Genomic DNA, 19354 nt, shown 5'->3' with positions numbered 1-19354 from the left:
ATGACACGGGTCTTTCACATTTAGAACTTGCATACACATGTCTTTGATATCCCATGCAACCCAGGTGTTACTGGTGGTTGTGTGTGGACCACTGAATACAGACCATTTTGTCTGAATCTTTAGCTTGGAAAATAAGTCGAAAAAATAAGTTAGAGTTGGAATAGGTTTAGACTTCAGTTTTTCTGACTGCTCCTGAAATACCCTTTAAACTTGAATTAGTTTCTCCTGACTTATCTGAGATAGTTAGACCCAGATTCCACAGTTCAATGGAGTGCTTTCCTACTAAGATTTTGATTCAGTCTCATATGCTATAAAGAAAAACAGTCATACAAAATACTTTTCCAGCCAGTACTTGCTAACATATTAATTAGAATTCAGAGCATGAAAGGAAAAACAAAAGCCATATAAGATAAAGTCACAAAGACTGGTTAGATAAAGATCATGGCTTTGATTCTGAGCTATTAAAATCTAAACTAGAATGAATACTGAGATGCTACAACTATAAAGCAACTCTAACGTCTTACAGATGATAAAGCATTTAATGCCTCTTTTAGTCTGTACATTTTGTGCAAGAACTTTGCAAAAATAGTTCCTTCTAACAGGAACAATTTATCCTGACTGTACCTACTACCTTAAAAAAAAAAAAAAAAAAAAAAAAAGAGAGAGAAAATGATTGACTTAAAAGAACAGAGCAGACACACACACACAAAAATGCTGTTCCAGTAATGGCTGAGCAGTTTCATATAACCATAGAATGGTTTTGTTCCAACCTCCCTGCCATGGGCAGGGACACTTCCCACTAGAACAAAGCCCCATCCAATCCGGCCTTGAACACTTCCAAGGATGGGGCACCCACAGCTTTGCTGGGCAACCTGTTCCAGGGCCTCACCAGTCTCATAGTGAAGAATTTCTTTCTAATGTCTAATATAAACCTGCCCTCTTTTAGTTTAAAGACAATCCTCCTTATCCTATCAGTACACCCCCTGACAAAGAGTCCCTCCCTGGCTTTCATGTAAGCCCCCGTTAGGTACTGAAAGGCCTTGGGATTGCTCTAGCCCAGGTGCAGGACCTTGCACTTGACCTTGTTGAACTTCAGGAGGCTTACAAAGGCCCACCTAGTTTGTTAATCAACTAAAACTATAGATTCTTGTCTTGTTCTCAGTTGACAATGCAAGTTTGGTAAACACAAGGACTCTTCCTCCATTTCCTTCTGTCATTAAAAATCATACAAATTTCTGTCAGAATCTAATTTTGGAAATGCAGAGTTTATTTTTACTATGTGAGGTTTCAGTTCATCAAAAATTTTCAGTAGCCATTGTGAGAAACAGTGATTCATCTGCTCCAGTCTCCATATGCAGTTCAATGAGAAGTGCGTGCAAAGGCTGTTACCAAGTTGTTTTCTTCATTTTCTGGAACAGATCAACAGCACTTGAGGCAGGTATGTAGCAGCAAAGGAGATACGTTAGAAAGAATTTCCCTCCAAATCCACGTACAGCAACTAAGTGATTGCACTACTTTGCATCCAAAATATTTCTGAATTCTGCCTTGAGGTGATATCTGTCTGCACCATGGACTACTAGAAGTTGTACAGACAGTTGATTATGTTCTGGTAAACTCACTGTATGTAGAGCACATATCCATTGTACATTTTTATGTCCCTGGAACAGATATAGCATATTCTTATTTTTAATGCATTGTATTTAATAGTTTGTCTTTCACTCTTACTTTTTAGGTTCAAGAAGAAAAAAAAGGATGTACAAAATCACTATCACTTCCAATTTAACAAACCTAAATGTAGATGTTTACGTGTGGATATCTACTTAAAAGATAAGGTGCTACATTCTCATTACAGCTATGGAGATTTAGGGCTCCATTCCACTGCCTATAAACTGCCCATAAACAGGTGCTGGATGCTGAAGGGCATCCTGCCTAGCTCCAGGTGCCACATCATGATGACTTAGGTCTCACATGGGGTCTCATTCCTAGTTGTCAGCTCCACAGAGAAGTTTTGGTTAATGCTATGGTTTATGAGAGTCTCTCTGATGCTTGAGAGAGGATAATTAAATGTTGTCCTACTCAATAAATTAAGTGCAGCCTAGAAGTCTATTGATACTATGCTAAAATAGACACCGACACTTGGTCAGCTGAATAACTCCCTGATTTTTGCTGAATGTAGGATTGAACTAATATTGTTCAGTTTCTTAATATCTACAGAGTTCCTCAAGACTCCTGGAGAAAAACGAGTGACTGCAATTTGGACACCATTGCTGTAAGTTCCTGCCTCTTGAAAGAACAGGAAAGAATAGATGCATAGATGCCTACTCATTTATTGGTAGTTTAACCTGAAACTAATTTGGATCATTGAAATTGGGAATCACAGAGATGTTTATGGTAGAAGTACTGTAATTTACAGACGGGATCTATTATGATTGCATTAGTATAATTTTGTTTGTTTGCTTGCTTGTTTTTAAAAGACTGAAGAAGCTCTTATATTGCTTCATGGTAAGCCCTAAGGAAAACACTTGCTGGAATCTCTTGTGTTTACTTCTTCATGATTATCAAATGGGAAAAATTAGATTTAAGCTTAGTTTCTCTCTTACAGAAGAGACACCTCTAACAGACATTGTCCTTCTCCTAAATAACTCTCTTCTGCTAGTCTTTCTTTCAAACCCAACACTTCCTGAAAGTAATCATCCTTATATGCAATTAGAAAGTAAAGATTTACAGATGATGCAGTACAGTGCTGGAAGATCATATATACTATGAAGGTAATAGCTCACAGGTGTTTAGAGAAGTAAAATATTTATTTTGGTTTTATGTACAGATAGTTTTGTGCGACAAATATACTATGCTGTCACCTGCAAAGTTATGTATAACATCTACAAGGGCATACCATGAAAGCTGTAAGAGCTGGGAGTAGCAAGCTGAGATGACCAATGTCTCTATTTGCCTTGAGTTCCTCTGCAGTATCAAGATTTTTAAGAAACAAGAGGTCCAGTACACCAGACCAGTGACAGGGGGACAAAAGAAAATATGAAACATAAGGTCCAAAATTTAGCAAGAGTGGAGCTACAGTTTCTGCAGTCCACACACCTGATACTTAATAGAGTAAAATTACTTCAGAGGAGACTTACCCTGAAAAAAAAAAAAAGAAAGGGACTGTTCTGAGCCCTAAGCTACTACTTATTCCAGGTCTGTAAATATATAGATAGATAGATAGATAGATAGATAGATAGATAGATAGATAGATAGACTTTTTTTTTTTTTCCCTGCTGGAAATAGCATCAGACCTTCCTTCCTTCCTTCCTTCCTTCCTTCCTTCCTTCCTTCCTTCCTTCCTTCCTTCCTTCCTTCCTTCCTTCCTTCCTTCCTTCCTTTCAAAACAAGTTCTTACAACTAACTTTGCAAGAAATTGGATGACACCATGACACCTCTAACGCAACTGATAGCACTGAAAATTACAACTGCTTTAAAAATTAATAGTATTTTGATCAGTAATCTTCTCTATTAATCCATGATCTGTTAATCCAGATAAGGGAGTTATGGCACTGTCAGTAAAAGAGCTAAAACTTAATAACTGTGCAAGTATGATGCTCACTCTTTAAGACCCTTCAGATGAAGAGATTATATTGCATTTTGTGTTTTGCAAATACCTCAATACCTATTCTCCTTATTTATAAAACATGCACAGAATAATTTGAAATTCTGATGTCTAGCTGAAAACCCAGCTGTGGAACATTTTAAGATTAAGATTCATGCTAGGGATTTAAAATATATATATCTATATATATCATTGCATTAAAAAAGCATTAATGAAAAGGTATTTATTTTGAAATAATCTTTACTAGGTAATTATGTCATAGCTGAAAATATATCTGTTTTAAAAGTGCATGTTTCTCCAAATAGAATTACAAACCATTAAAAAAATGAAACTAACTTTCCCACAACTAGATAAAACAAATCAGCTTCAAATAGTGCCAAATAATTTATCTTTATTCTTTTCTTTAGCAGTATTTTCAATTATGCTATTCATGTTATTTGTAAAAATGATAGAACAAATATTAACACAGATATTGATTACTTTTATATTCATTATTATAAAAAGTATTCAATGACTTTAATCCCATTGGTCTAACCACGTAATATACATGTATACTCTAATACCACGTACTACATACTCTAATCTATACTTATGATATACTTTAAGAATCTCAATGAATTTTTCAAAAATAAAGTACTAAATCTACCAAAAAATGCAGCTCAACATTTGTAAAATGTTTAGCTATAGGCTAGGTAATTATAACTGATGAAATATAATGGATTAACTACAGACCACCTAGAGTCAAGCAATTTCCAGTGACACAAGGCCATGCAGTATGCTTTAGGGCTTCTCCGGTGGCATGAGACACTTTTGAATGGTGCATAACCTCCAATGGAAGATTATTCTCAATTAATTTTAGGACCATAATTCATTTATTTAAATATTGACATTTATCATAATGGCATTGTCTAGAGTATGTCATGCCATATTCTGCTGTTTCTACAGAAGGGCAGAGGTCTCCTGCAGGTCTCATGTCGCATCTGCCAGCCCTGTGTTGAAGTCCTGGCCATTTCAGATGGCCCCAAACACCCATATTCTGCCTTGGCAACTGATTCCTGCCCTCAGAGTTTAAAGCTGAGAGTAAAGCACTTCCCAAGAGTGATTTGTCTGGCCTGTTTTAGACAGATACAATAGAACAAAAAAGTCATACCCTTCTTTGTTAACATGGTTAAAAAATAATTTAAATATAATTTCCCTTTCAAGTGTCTCATCAGCTTGATTTATGATAACCACTCTTACAGTATTGCACTTTGTGACCTATAAAACCCATTTTATTGTATTGATCAGTCCTTTTTCACTTGTTTGTAGTCTCCCAGTTATTCTTAATTTCATTTTTAAACAGTTGACTAAGAAAATTAGTTTTTAAACCCTTTTCCACATAGTTTTAAAATCTTTATTTTGGAAGCAAAATTTTAAATTACATTTGTGCTTTTATCTTAAAACAAAACAAAACAAAACAAAAACAAACAAAAAACAAAAGCACTCTAACACACCTTTGCATTAGTGAAATTAATTTGAGTTGGATATTGATGTAAGGAAACAAACCAGTGCCAGAGAGCATATTGAAATTCAGAAAGCTTAGATATACACTTTTCATATACACTGGTAATTATATATAGTGTGTAGTAGTCGCAGCAACAGAATTTGTTTTTCAATGGTTTGATGCTATTTCCAGCAGGGAAAAAAATAAAAAAAGTAAAAAAAAATATTTACAGACCTGGAATAAGTAGTAGCTTAGGGCTCAGAACAGTCCCTTTCTTTTTTAAAGAAAGAAGAACTTATTTAAATCTCTTATCAGGAGGGCCTGGTAATTACTGAGTTACTGGCTTTTCCATTGTCCCCCCCTCTTTCAGAAAGCCAGTGTTATAGGAAAATAAGCAAAATAACTATAATATTGGAAGACAAGATATTAACTGAGATATTCAGCTATCATTGTCTCACAGCAGCTGTATACATCAAAGTGTGTCTACGCACATACACGTTAACATACCACACACTGTATAGTGCTCCCTGCCTTTTGCAGAAACCAGGAAAACATCATCAGTATCTGAGTAGGAGAAATTTATAAAAGGAGAAAGCCATAATACTTAATGGAAAATTGATGTGAAGTCAGTCTTATGAGAAAAGGTTTTTTTCATTTACAGAAGCAGTTTCATGTAAACCTGCTACAAACTAATATTTCACATGATTTGACACAATTTTTCATATATTGGTTGTTCCAGGGAAAAATAAAATATTCTGTAAATGTTCTGTCTTGTTTGCAAACTTAATTTTTTCTACTCTTGAAGTCTAATACTTTTAAGAAAAGATTATAATAATTTTACTGATTATAGCTGATACTAATTTTACTGATTTTAAAAGAAATCACCAGAAATTACCTTCTGCTGCTATATTTTGAATGTATATGTAAACATACTGTAAACCAAAGCTACTCAGAAGTTTCCCAATCAAAGTTAAAGCTAAATTATTGCAATCTGAACTCCTTGGATTTTATTCAACCTTTAGTTTTCCCTAAGTGCACAATCATATCCTCACTACTTTTTTTTTTTTTTTTTTCTGTTTTCTTTTTTCTCTTTTCTCTCTCTCTTTTTTTTTTTTTTCCCTAGGGGAATCTGAAAAACCTGCACCACCCTTCTTTACTCAGAGTGTGGTGAGGCCCTGGAATAAGTTGCCCAGAGGAGCTGTAGATGCCCCATCCCTGGAAGTGTTCAAGGCCAGGTTGGATGGGGCTTTGGGCAACCTGGTCTGGTGGGAGATGTCCCTGACCATGGCAGGGGGTTGGAACTGGGTGGGCTTTAAGCTCTCTTCCAACCCAAACCATTTTATGATTCTATGATTCTGTAACCTTGACTTGCATTCCAATGTTCCTACCCAAAAACGCTACTGTAGCCCACAGTGTACTAGAGGACACAGCATGATTTCAAAGTGACCTACTAGCAGGCATCAAGGGCTTCCATAACAAACCACTCCTGCTGCTAGCCTCAGTGCCTGATTATTATTACCCTTTTAGAGACAGTAAGAGACACCCAGTCACACATCTCCTTCAGATGGAAAGCTGGATTGACACAGGTGTGCTCCACAGTACCTGCATGTGCAACTTCTCAAGTTATCACTGTTACTGACCTTCTTTACTTCCAGCACTGATCTCTAAGTTAGACTTACTAAAGCATTATGACACTTTATAGCTTCTACTGTGATGTCATCAGAAGTACTCTTTTGAATTTGTGTACTGGGTCTGGCTGGAATGTTAACTTTCCCTGCAGCAGCCCATACAGTGCTGTGTTCTGCACTTGTAGCTGGAACAGCAGTGGTATCACACCAGTGTTGTGTCTACTGCTGAGCAGTGCTGGCACAGCATCGGGACTCTCTCTAACCCTCCTAGGAGGTGGGCAAAAAGTGAGAAGAGAAACATCACCAGGGCAGCTGACCTAAACCAACCAAAGGGATATTGCATACCATATGATGTCGCACTCAGCAATAAAAGGTGGAAACAGGAAGAAGAGGGGAGGGGTGGGCTCTCGTGAAAACATCGGTCCTCCTCCCGAACACCGGCTACGTGCGTTGAGGCCCTGCTTCAAGGACGTGGTGAAGCATTGCTCATTTGTGGGAAGTAGTGAGTAATTTCTTTCCTCTGCACTTCCACATAGCCTTCATTTGTTTTGTTTGTTTTCCTCCTTTTTTTTTTTTTCCCTCCCTTTTCCCCTTTCCCCTTTTTTTTTCCCCTTTAGTTCAATTGTTTAGTTCATAATAATCTTTCTTTAATTATTATTATTATTATTTCCCTTTAATTAAATTATCCTTATTTCAACCCGTGAGTTGTTCTTTGCTTTACTTCTTCCCCTCCTCATCTAAGGAGGGGGAGTGAGAGAGTGGTTGTGGTTAGCTGCCCACACTAAAACACCACACTTTGCTTATCGGTTTGTTTTTCAGACTGGGTGAAAAAAAAAAAAAAAAAAAAAAAAAAGTGAAACTTCAGAAGTAACCGTGGAGATACCTTTCTCAGGAAACCAGCACAGTTATGACAAGTGAATAACTCATGGATTTATGTGTGACTTCCTGAAACTATTTTATATGCACTTTTCATGACAAAGGAGAGATTCTGACATTTGATATATTCATGAGAGCATGAAATTTTCTTTCTAAAGTAGATATGTGACAGGCCAGCTTTAATCTGACACAGAAACCTATCTGATACACAGTAAAAATGATATTCAAAGTGAATTTTTCAAAACAAGACTACAGCTCTTATAAGCCTCAGTCCAAAAGAAACTTGAAGTTCCTTTACTTTCAGTCACCAGGACAGACTGTTTTTTGAACAAAAACAAAAGAAATGCCTTTTATGAACCCAGAATCTGTCCAAATACTTGTGTATAGACACATGTTTAGACAGGTAAACTAAGCATATCTCTAACACTGAGGTCAACTGGATAAGCTGTGCCCATACTGTTAAACTCTCTCAGTCCCAAAATAAGACGGCTGAATAAAAACTGTTTAGTGGGAATAATTTGTGGTCCATGCTAACTTTCAAACTGTGTCTGAAAATTGCACGGGACAATGTAATTTGCTGGAGCCAAGACCATTCTTGGGACTGATAATGGAGTTCCACTGTCCATATATGTCTTCCAGCACTGTTTATTATACAATTGTTATAGCTGAGAATATAATATACAGAGTCCTCTCCTGAAAGTCATTTGTCATTGTTAGTTAGCTCTACAGTCAGCTTCAGACTTGAAAACTAACAAGAACAGAAGTAGCAATCTGGACTTTAACATATAGCCATGTAATTAGGAGATAAACTGAATAGCATAATGTGGTATACATTCCTTACAAGGCTGTTGATTCATGTTGAATAGAGCTAAATCTCTTGTTTGTTCTCTGGCTTAAAGTACACTGAAACCCAAGTTGCAGTAAAGCAAAGAACATGACGTAGTACACAGCTGTCAGTGGATGACGGGAGGCAGGCTGTCATGCTTTCTGCTTATGTATATTCTGGCTTCACAATCAGCAAAGCAGGACATCAGCTAAGAAGTTGTTCTTAAATTCCAGAGCTTGAGACAGAATGGATATACAACTGATGAAATTCTACCAGTTTCTTACATTAGCAGCTTTAAAGACTGATTCCCAAGAGAATGCAATACTGACATTGAATGTGGTAAACCTTTAACATAGTGACATGGATTACTTGCTTAGATGATTTTGTGTCAATTTTGAGACAGAATGCAATTTCATAGCAATATCTTGGTTTTAAAGTATAGTGCTTCCTCTACAGATTAAGTATGCTCTGTATGTTCACTTAGTCTACACAAATAGGAGAGAACTTTCATCTCCTAGGGCTGACATCACATCAGATCTCAGTGGGAAATGACAGGTTCTTCATGTAACAGTGACATTTAAGATTAGGATTCTTATCAGAATGAGAAATACCAAAAGATCAGATTCAGGGGCTTATGGAAAAAAATACTTACTGAGAGATATTAGAAATGCCATATACAGACCAAAGGATCATATCAGGGTAGGATGATTTGGGGCCAGGCGCTTGCTATTGTGAATCTGCATTAGTGTTAAAAAGAGGTATTCAACTCAATTCTTCAAATACAGCTAAAACCGAGCATAATTTCATTTAACTTATCAGAGAAAATACAGCTTTTCGAATTAAACAAACAAACAAACACACAAAATATTATTAGATGATAGCAACTCTCTAGTACATAATATATTAGTTCATCTTTCCAGTTTTATGCAGACTAGAAAGAGGCATTCCTTTAAAAAACCCAATGGCACCCATGGTTAGATCTTGATGATGAGTAGCGGTATGCAAATACCCTCAGGAAAGTGAGGGAATGAGCCTGAAGCCTGAACTATTTGCTCTTGCTCAGAGGAGAATATTGAAGCATACTAGCAGAACAAAGGAGAGAAAGAATTCTTTCCATGGACTGACACATACCTATTCTTTGAAATGATGGAGCATGAATGATGTAAGCCCAGGCTACATGGAGTAGGCAGACAGTTTGAGGGGGGAAGGACAGAAACGGCAGTAACACAGATAATGATCTTAATGAATTGCTGCACCATCCAGTTGAGCTGACCTCCCTGTCTGCTTGGCTGGGATTATTCTCCTGGGCAAACTCAAGGAGCTCTCCAAAATAATTTTCAAGATAAAGTACTCCAGTGTCATCTGGCTACACAGAAGGTCTTCTTCCAGCATTCCCAACAGTAGCACTGACCTTATGCTCTGTGGGTGTGATCCTGCAGTATTCTTACAGTACATCAACATTTCTCAGGAGATTTGGGGAGGGGGTTGTCCTATGCTTACAGGGTGGGTGGAGGGTTTCTCTAAACTCTTCCCAAGCATGGCAGAAGCAGCAAGTATGCAATTTCTGCTGAGAATTCACACCATGGTTGGGCAGCAAGGGTGTAGATGTAAATGTTGGCTTGGGGAGGGAAGGGAAGGGGAGGCAGAACAGCTTGGGAAATATAGGGCAGGACCCTTTTCTTTTCATTGCTTGTAAGAGTTATGCTACAAGTGGGAGTGACATTTCTGTGCTTCAGAATGTGTTTACATGCAGATCCACATGTCTTTCCATGCTTCATATGAAGAAGCTCCAAGCAGCATGCAGTCTGACCAGAAAAGGGAGGTTGTGGGCAGACTGCCCAAATACATTTAATAAAGACTTGCTAATAAAAACACTCCAATGGGGGTCCATTTTCAGATGTACAAGCTAAGCCACCCCGAGAAAGTTAAGAAACTTTCTAGTATTTAGGACTGATAGCAAGCCAGCTGTGAAGAGATCTGTGTACAAATATATGTGCTCACATAAACATTTCTTTACTGGCTGCTGCCCTCAGAGTGGTATGTGTATTTTGCAGGGAGCTCTGAAAGAGACTGAACTAAAACAAAACAAAAGCTGGTAAGAAATGAAGACTAATTAGGGGAAGCTGGTCAGTCTTTGGAATTTACTGGCCTGCTTCCATTCAGACCCTTAATGGTTTTGCCCTTACACTTCTTGTTCAGAGACACATGAGTCAGTGCATTTTAGTATATTTAACTAAAAGACTTTATTAAAAAATAAAATCAGGAAAGCTTTTCACCTAAGCCCAGCTACTAATAATACCACACTAGCTCAAGCAAAAAGAATTATAAAGATAAATCAAAATCAAACTGAGATCACAGCACACCAATTAGACTTGATAGTATGTTCTACAATCTTATTGGATAACAAAAAAAAAATAGTTATACAACACTAAAAATGTTGGTTGCCCATTGGCAATAAGCCCCAACAATGACAATAACAAAATGGTTGAAATGACTCAAATCTGTACTTTGGGTTGTTAACTACATGAACACCAAAACCAAACTACTGTCTGGACCAAAGCCTGACAAAAATAATGATAATCTTTTTCCTTAATACTTTCTATCATATATGATGACTAACCCCTTCTTGCCCTTGTAGCAATAAGGGCTTCAAAGAATAGAATATAAAACCAGAAAGCTGACAAATTCTATTTACCAGAAGTCATAAAATGACAGCTTCATGTCACTCAGAACCTTTAAATGTATAGCACAGAACATACCTTAATGAATACTTTGATGAGGTATTACATAAGGCTGCTTAAATCCAGAAGAACATTTCTTTTCAGAAAATTGTCTGCATGGCCAAATTGTGATTTATGCATTTGCATAAATGGAGGACTAAAAGTCTCCTGCTAAATGAGAATAGGAGTTAAAAATATAAAGAGTAACAATAAGAGAATTCTCATTCCCAGGAAGTGTTGAAACCAGAAAGTTTTCATGTGGATTGCCTGACTCTTACAGGCATGTTTAATATACTGCTGTATAGATAACCTATCTAGCAGTAATTATGTTAGCTTGGTAACAGTCAAAGTACTCTGAGTAGCCTTCAGAAAGTTTGTATTTTCTTTCTTGGGTCAGAAGATAGTAAGAATGTACATCACGATGTTACAACACAAAGCCTTTAAAAACAGATCACTGGAAAATCTTCACAACAAATCTAGCTAGCTAGCCGGCACTCACTTATCAGATGCTTTCTCAAATATTATGTGAAGCTTTTTATCCTAAATAATGACTCCTCTTGCAGACACATAATTATTCCAGTATGGTATTCATAGGAAAACTATTTGACAGGGATAGAGATAGGAAATAAATAATTGATGTAGAAACTTTCAATGTGGAAAATACGTCTTGCCATGATTTCCAATTAACAGTGGATTAATTCTGTACTCATTTAGGCCATGATTCCACTCATCTAGCTAAAAAAGCAATAATTCAGATCTATCTCTGGAATTAGGGAGTACACAGCTTCATTTTGAAGCATTTGTGGTATGTTTCCTGCACCTAGAGCCAGAAGGGGACAAGTTCATCTAAACACAAACTAGCCAAACTCGGAGCTGCAAGCATTATTCTCAGTATGGGAATTCTTGCTTGGCAAGACAATCTAATAAAAGCTGAATAGAACAAGGAGTTCTATGAAAACCTTAGCAAACTTAAAGTTGGTTACCAGGAGCTCTTTGAGTCAGGCATTGGAACAGGTTGCTCAGGGAAGTGGTGGAGTCACCTTCCCTGGGAGTGTTCAGGGAAAGGAACGATGTGGTGCTTAGGGTCATGGTTTAGTCGGTGACATTGGTGGGAGGGTGATGGTTGGACCAGGTATCTTGGAAGTCTTTTCCAACCCTAATGATTCTAATGATTCTATGAAATATTTTCTTTCAAGAAGCTCAGAAGTTGTGGTCAAGTCACAGACGTAAGGATTAGCTCAAATATCTCAGCTGAAATCTGTCATCAGACAGGTCTAATCAGCACAGCTTTCTGGTCCCGAGAAGCCAGAACTAGAAGAGTCTGGGTCACCAAACCCAGCCTCTTTATCACAGGCAGCACTGTCACTTTTAGACAATCTTTGCTAGAGCAGATCAGACATCCTGTTAGAAGTAGCTGGGATTGCCCAGTTTGACCCACCTTCTTTTCTGTTCCTGTTAGCAGTGGCAGACTCATCTCTCTGATGAGACAATTTCCTCAATCCTAAATAAGGTTCAGCTGTTAAGGACTGCTGTCAGGTTTATCCTCCCATACTTGCAGAGAAAGCTCTCTCTTCTCTTAGACTTCATTTTGCCAGGCTGCACAAATCTAGGTCCTTTATACCTCTGGCCAGCTGCTCATGCTTCGATACCATCTAAAATATCCCAGGGTGTCTGATCCATGACACAGCCACTTCCCTGGGTGGACACGGGTTCCCATCAGCTCTTGGTGTCAGACACCAAACACCCTGGTACCCGTAGTCATTCAAATGGCAATAAATGTTTACAAGCGGGCAATCAAATTGAATTTTCTGTCTCTTTTCACATTTGTACTATTGCTTTGCCACATAATCTTTCTCTGTGTTACCTGAAGGATGCATTTTGCTTCAAGACACACTTCCATGCCCTCTTGGACAATTATTTTAATATTTCCATATCTCATGCTTAGATATTTTGCTTAATACAGTTCTAGATCTTAATCTTAAATCTGCTGATAACTCATGTTCTTTTCTTCTTCAGATGTTTTCTGTCAATGAGCTTCCACTTTATGCTTTATGGGAAAAGAAAAAAAAAAATATTCTTCTATAAGTCTGTGTATTAATTTTGTATTTTGTTCTGCTAGATAAATTAGACTAAACTTTTGTACTTTGCTTCCTGCAGTAGTGAAATAACTGGTCTCAAGGGAAAAGGAAAAGAAGCCTCTTGATGAATGTATTTAATTCTGTGGTAAAACATATATATAAGTTTTGCTACTTATTTATTTTTTTCTTTCACCCTTGCAGTAATCATTTTCCTCCCCAGTGCTTGACTTTTAGTCAGTTTTCTCTACTTACATGCATCACATACTTCTCTGGCTCTGTTAGTACTCAGTAAGTCTTTGACTCTGTGACCTCATGTAGTTATGAATGTCAAATGTTCCCTGTGAACTGCATGAACTTTCTTCTTGAAAACTTTGTTCTAAATATACCTGTCATCATTTTTCTTTATCGAGCAAGATAGGTAAAACATAAATATGAGAAAGTATTTTGTTCTTTGAGTTTTAAAATCTTTTTTTCTTCCAGTATATCAGGTTTGTCAGTGACCAAAACCAGACATCAGTCATCAAGAAGAGAAGTTTATAGTGTTTACTGTTTTTCAAGTCAATAAAATGAAGCCATCTCATACTAGTGGAATATAAGGGGTCAGTACTGTAGATAAACATGTTAAGTAGTGCTGCACCTAGATTCAACTTACCTAAACTTAGATACATGTCTAGAGTTGCTTATTTGGAATGTATTTATCTTGGAATCCTTCTAAAGTTAATGGAGAAAGAGAATGAGAGGCCAGCTGCAAGCAATTCAGTTAAATCCACATTTTTTTCTGTTGATGGGTAGGTTTGAACATCATAGGCTTGAACATCTTCATGGTAAGATGTTTCTTAAGCAAATATGTTCAAAATATTCATTTTGAAAAGAAATTGTAAATATGACCTGGCATTTTGTCAAAACTAAAGGAAGATGATGGAAGATATGCCCCTGCCTTGATTAGGGACATCTCCTCTTATGTGGGATAATGTCTTTCACTATTTTAAATTGGGTAAAGCAATGACCTAACTAAGTCTAAGGTCTGAGATTATCAGAGTTTGGAAAAAAATTCACTTTACAGAAAACCTACTTCCTATTCTAATTACCTTCTAAATATGTATGCATATCGCAGCAGTGATGGCCTACACCATAACTTGTGTCATACATCCTCTTTCAGATACCATGCTAAACCAACATTCCAAACCATTGGGGAGCACTGGAAATCTCCTAAAATACCTTGAAAGAACAAAGAAGATCACCTATGTTAAAAGGATATATATGTACAATATACAGGAAGTAATACCCACTTTTCCTTGAAATTAGTTTCCTTGAAATTGACCCTAAGGTACATAAAGGTGAAAATACAAACAATTAAACATCACTGTGCAGGTGAATCCTGTATTTTTTATTGTCCCCAGCATGCTAACATTGCACAGTAAACATACTGAATGTAGGAATTATTTCAAATTCAGTTACTAGTGACAAAGTTTCCATTTACAAATAACTTTTTCTTCTAAAGATGAGAGTCTGGTAACTGAAGCTGATCATAATTCACATAAACCAAATGAAAAACTGTTAGTAAAAACAAAAAGGCTATTTGTAACGCTGCTGTATACTTCTAAGAAATCTTGAAAGTAGTTAGTTTCTTATACTAGAATATCTTCTTCTAGAATATCATTGCACAACACATTTGCTTAAAAACTTAATTTCAAGTCTAAATTTGCTCATAGCCACTTTTTCTTCTTCAAGCACCGGCTTTTAAAGAAACTTTTCTAACTCCCCAACTTCATGATGCATTTGTAGAAAACAATAATATCTTTGATGCTGACTGAATTTCTGAGTCACTCTGGGATTCATTTTAAATGAGGGATTAAAGTTATCTTTAGCAGCAATAGATAGGTTACCTGCACTGTCATTTTCCATTTAGGAAGGAATTCAACTTTATCTCTGTCTTCAGGAAATAAGAAAAAAAATGAAATAATGTTATTTTAGTACTGAACTTCTGAAACAAACTTATTCCTGTGAGCAAGGAACAAAGTAATATTACTAATATAAAAGAAAACCATTGATGTAGCTATAAAAAACAGTGAGTTTGTAAAGGCAATATATGTTTAGACACAATCTACAGCATTTCTTCTCACTTATTAGATTGCTATGTTAATATAAGAGTAGGCCAATGTTATGAATTATATGCACACTGTTCCAAAACACAGGTTTAAACATTCATTTGAGCACATTTTACCATGATTTAAAAACCAAAATCAATCAATCAAACAAGCAAACAAAAAACATAAATTCATCAGGTTCCATCCAAGTCGATGCAGACTTGCAGAAAATTGTATTTTATAAAATCAGAACACATCTCAGTGTTTACACATAGATTTTGGAATACAAGTTTATCCACATTGAATAAGTTGGCTTCAGGTTCCAGTGCAGCACAGAAGACAAAAACCTAGGCCAAGATGAATTTGAGTTGCCATGAAAAGTTGCTAAAGTAAAAGAGAGAAGCAAAGCCACAAAGAAAATTGTCCATGAAGTTGGTAGGAGGGGACATATAAGGAACTGATGAAACAAAAACAAGTATTCAGGACACATGTTTAGGGAGAACAGCAGAGCACAAATGAAACAGCAAAGAAAATGCTGAAAAATTAATGATGACTGTTATGATTTCCATGCTCATGGGGTGCATTAACTAAATGAAGAACACATTATTCTGGGTTGGCAATAGCATTTTCCCTGAAAGCACAGCTAGTGCATTTTATCTCAGAAACATACACTCCAGCCATCACTTCCATATCACCAAACTGTCTCCTGGTGTCCTCGGCAGGGATCTCCACCAGTCCTTGCTGGTCTGTGCTTCCCCACTGTAGTGGATTTACGTGACAAGGTTTTGGTAGCAAGGGGCTGCAGGGGAGGCTTCTGTGAGAAGAATCCAGAAGCTGCCCAATGTTAGATAAGGGCCAATTTCAGTCGGCTCCAAAATTACCTGCTGCTGCCCAGAGCTGAGCCAATAAACGAGGTTGTTTGCACCTCTCTGAGAGCGGATTTAAGAAAGGGAAAAAAAAAATGCTATGCAACAGCAGCTGAGAGAGTGAGTAGTGAGATCCAGCCCTACAGTCCCCAAGGTCAGTGCAGCAGGAGGGCAGGAGGTGCTCCAGGCATGGAGCAGAAGACCCCTTGAGGCCTGTGGAGAGGCCCCTGGTGGAACAGGCTGTCCCCCTGCAGCCCATGGGTCCTACATGGAGCAGATCTCCATGCTGCAGCCCATGAAGGAGCCCCCGGTGGAGAAGGTGGATGTGGCCTGGAGGAGGCTGCAGCCCATGGAGAGCCCCAGCAGGAGCAGGCCCTGGGCCACAGCTGCAGCCCATGGAGAGGAGCCCATGCAGGAGCAGTTTGCTCTGGGGGGAGCTGCCGCCCACCTGTGGGGAACCTGTGCTGGAGCAGTTTGCTTCTAGGGGATGGACCCCATGGTATGGAGCCATGTGGGTGAAGTTCTTGAAGAGCTGCTGCCTGTGGGCAGCCCCTGCAGGATCAGTTTGGGAAGGACGGCATCCTGTGGGAGGGACCCCACATGGAGCAGGGGCAGAGAGTGACCATGAAGGAGTGGCAGAGACTAAGCGTCCCCCACTCCCTTTTCCCCTGTGCTGCCTTGGGGCAGGAGGTAGAAGAAAGTGGTTGGGGGGAAGATGTCTTTAGTTTGTTTTCTTTGTTTCTCTAGCTTGCTAGTAATAGGCAATAATTTTCTCCATTCTCCCTACACTGAGTCAGTCTTGTTTGTGATGATAATTGTTGAGCAATTGTCCTTTTATCAACCGTTGAGCCCTTTTTAATCTTATTTTCTCCTTTTTTGACGAAGGGGAGTGAGAGAGCAGTTGTGGTGGAGCTCAGCTGCCCACCTGAGTAAAACCACCACACTCACATGGCACACATGGCCACTGGGCAAGCCACAGCCAACTAAAAGGAGTGCTGAACAGTTCTGTAATGGGTTAGTGTACCGATGCTTTAGCCAACGCTGGTGGTTTCTATTTGAGGAAATCTAAAATTATGTAATGACATTCTTTCCATTGAGAGCTACAGTTCCAGATGTGCAATAGCCCTTGAGAAATGATAAGGAACTGTTAACCTGTCATCTACCATAAAAACTGTTAATACTGTTTTACGAGGACCCTGAGGGGAAAAGAGGTCGATTATCTTTAAATCACCCCATTTAAAGTGAAGGCTTGTGGATGTAAAGAAAAATCCCTTTGGGAAAGGTTAAGAACTGAAAAATTCAAAGTCATATTTTTACAGAAGGAAAAAATGCTAGGCTATCAGATGCCTAGGATAGCATGTTCATGGAGTACACATTCCTCAGTCCTCTATACTCATTACTTGGAACAAGGGGGGAAACAAAATTGTCATTGGTACATGCTCTTCTTGAGTGCTTATTCAACTCTGGTTGAGGAAGTAAATTTTGGAAGAGGTTTTAATGTCACTCACAGTAACCATTCATGGCAAAAATCATCAACTTTGTTTTTCAGAGGTCAAACTGTTTCTAGAATAATTACACTCAGAGCTGCTTAGTTAGTGAGACAAGTGGGACTAATTCAAAGGTAGTATAATTTAAACTTCTGTGCAGAGTAGTTCCATTCCTTATTGCATAGTGGCATGTCAGGGAGAACTTAATCAACTTAATTTTATAAAAACATAAGGTCAACCCCAAGGCAGAAAAAACAGCTGGCAATAAAACTCTCCTCTTCTGAGACACAATTTTTCTGTTTGACTGAATGAGGGTAGCTTGATTCTGCAAATTGTGGAGATCAGTAAGAGTGGAAAATATTCACCATTTTTAGCAGTGGCTTACCAACTGGCAGGACTGGGCCATACATGAATTGTAACACACACACACAATGGGCAGTGGAAGAAGAAACAGAATGTATCCATCTTAATACAGTAAATTACACAGAACTGAGAATCACACCTACTGCCAGGGACCCTAAAAGTATACTCATATTTATTTACAAGAAGCAACCAACTGTTTGAATGAGAGCTATGTCAAAGTGCTGCATATATATGACAATCATTTACTGGCAAGTTCTTGTCGTTTTGCTTCAGGCAATCTCATCTCTTTAGACTACTTCTTTTTGGAGGGTAAAACTGTGGGTGGGATTCAGCTCAGGGTTAAGACACCTACGTTAACTGTCTAAATGTAGACACCAACATTTGAGCTAAGTCCCTGAATGACCTCTGTTGTTGGATAGCCAGGATTGGTTTAATTTTACTAACAAAGAGTCTAACAACCTTTAACATATCTTTGAGATATGTCTGAGTCACTCCTGGGGACTAGCCAAAAAGAGTATATGCTTCTTTGGACACAGGTAGAAGGCAGACAAGATGACATTTCAGATGGCACTAGACATCTATCTTTAGGCCACGTAACAACAACCTTAGCAGGATTAGGAGAACATGCAACATTGTTCAACTCATCTTGGGTAAGCTGCAACACTCTCAAGGCTACACTGTCACCTAAGATGCTCATATATACCTCCATACAGACACTGTGTAGATCTGGAACCAAATCTCACATGCTGAGCAGAATTCAGTGAATTCTCAAGACGTCTGAAAAGTGGTGTGTAGAGGCATAAGATGATATATTAGGCTGTCAGAGATGTCAACAAGTGAGTAAGAGGTATGAAACAAGCCCAGCGGGAGACCCATGCCCTTCTGGAGAGACAGGCAAGACATGTTTCTGGCTCACGCACACCTGCAGTGTGGTTCTGCCTGAGAACCAATGCTGCTGGTAAGCAGTCCCAAGCCTCAGATCAGCAGTGCAAGCTCTAGTTCACAGATTCTCCACATGGCTGCCCAGAGTAACCTCAACTTAATAGTTGTTAGACATAAAATGTCAGTAGAGAAAGAACACTGAACCGGGTAAGGAGAAAGTCATGACAGGAAGGACACAGGCTGCCTCCCCAGCAGGTATGCTCTGCCAGGTTACTCATTAAGAAGAGCCAAGGAATACACTGAGTGTAGATGTCCACTGGGGAGAGAGGAATACACATGATGCACAGCAAGGCAGTTGCAATGCCAGGGGTGTTACTGTCAAAACTGCTCCCTGGCTGTGCAGTCTATAAAATGCCTTAGAGCAGAAGGCTGGAAAGGAGCATGTCTCTTTCTCCTG

General features: G+C 38.3%; 1 protein-coding gene across 1 annotated transcript in view; it reads right to left on the bottom strand.

Annotated features, from left to right (window-relative positions):
- The window catches only part of TRPC4 (transient receptor potential cation channel subfamily C member 4), a 161929-nt gene that overhangs the window by 100598 nt on the left and 41977 nt on the right, over positions 1-19354 (bottom strand).

The sequence above is a fragment of the Aythya fuligula genome, chromosome 1 (assembly GCF_009819795.1).
Source record: "Aythya fuligula isolate bAytFul2 chromosome 1, bAytFul2.pri, whole genome shotgun sequence".
Taxonomy (NCBI): Eukaryota; Metazoa; Chordata; class Aves; order Anseriformes; family Anatidae; genus Aythya; species Aythya fuligula.
The sequence above is the reverse complement of the archived record's forward strand: the minus strand, read 5'-3'. Positions and strand labels throughout refer to the sequence as shown.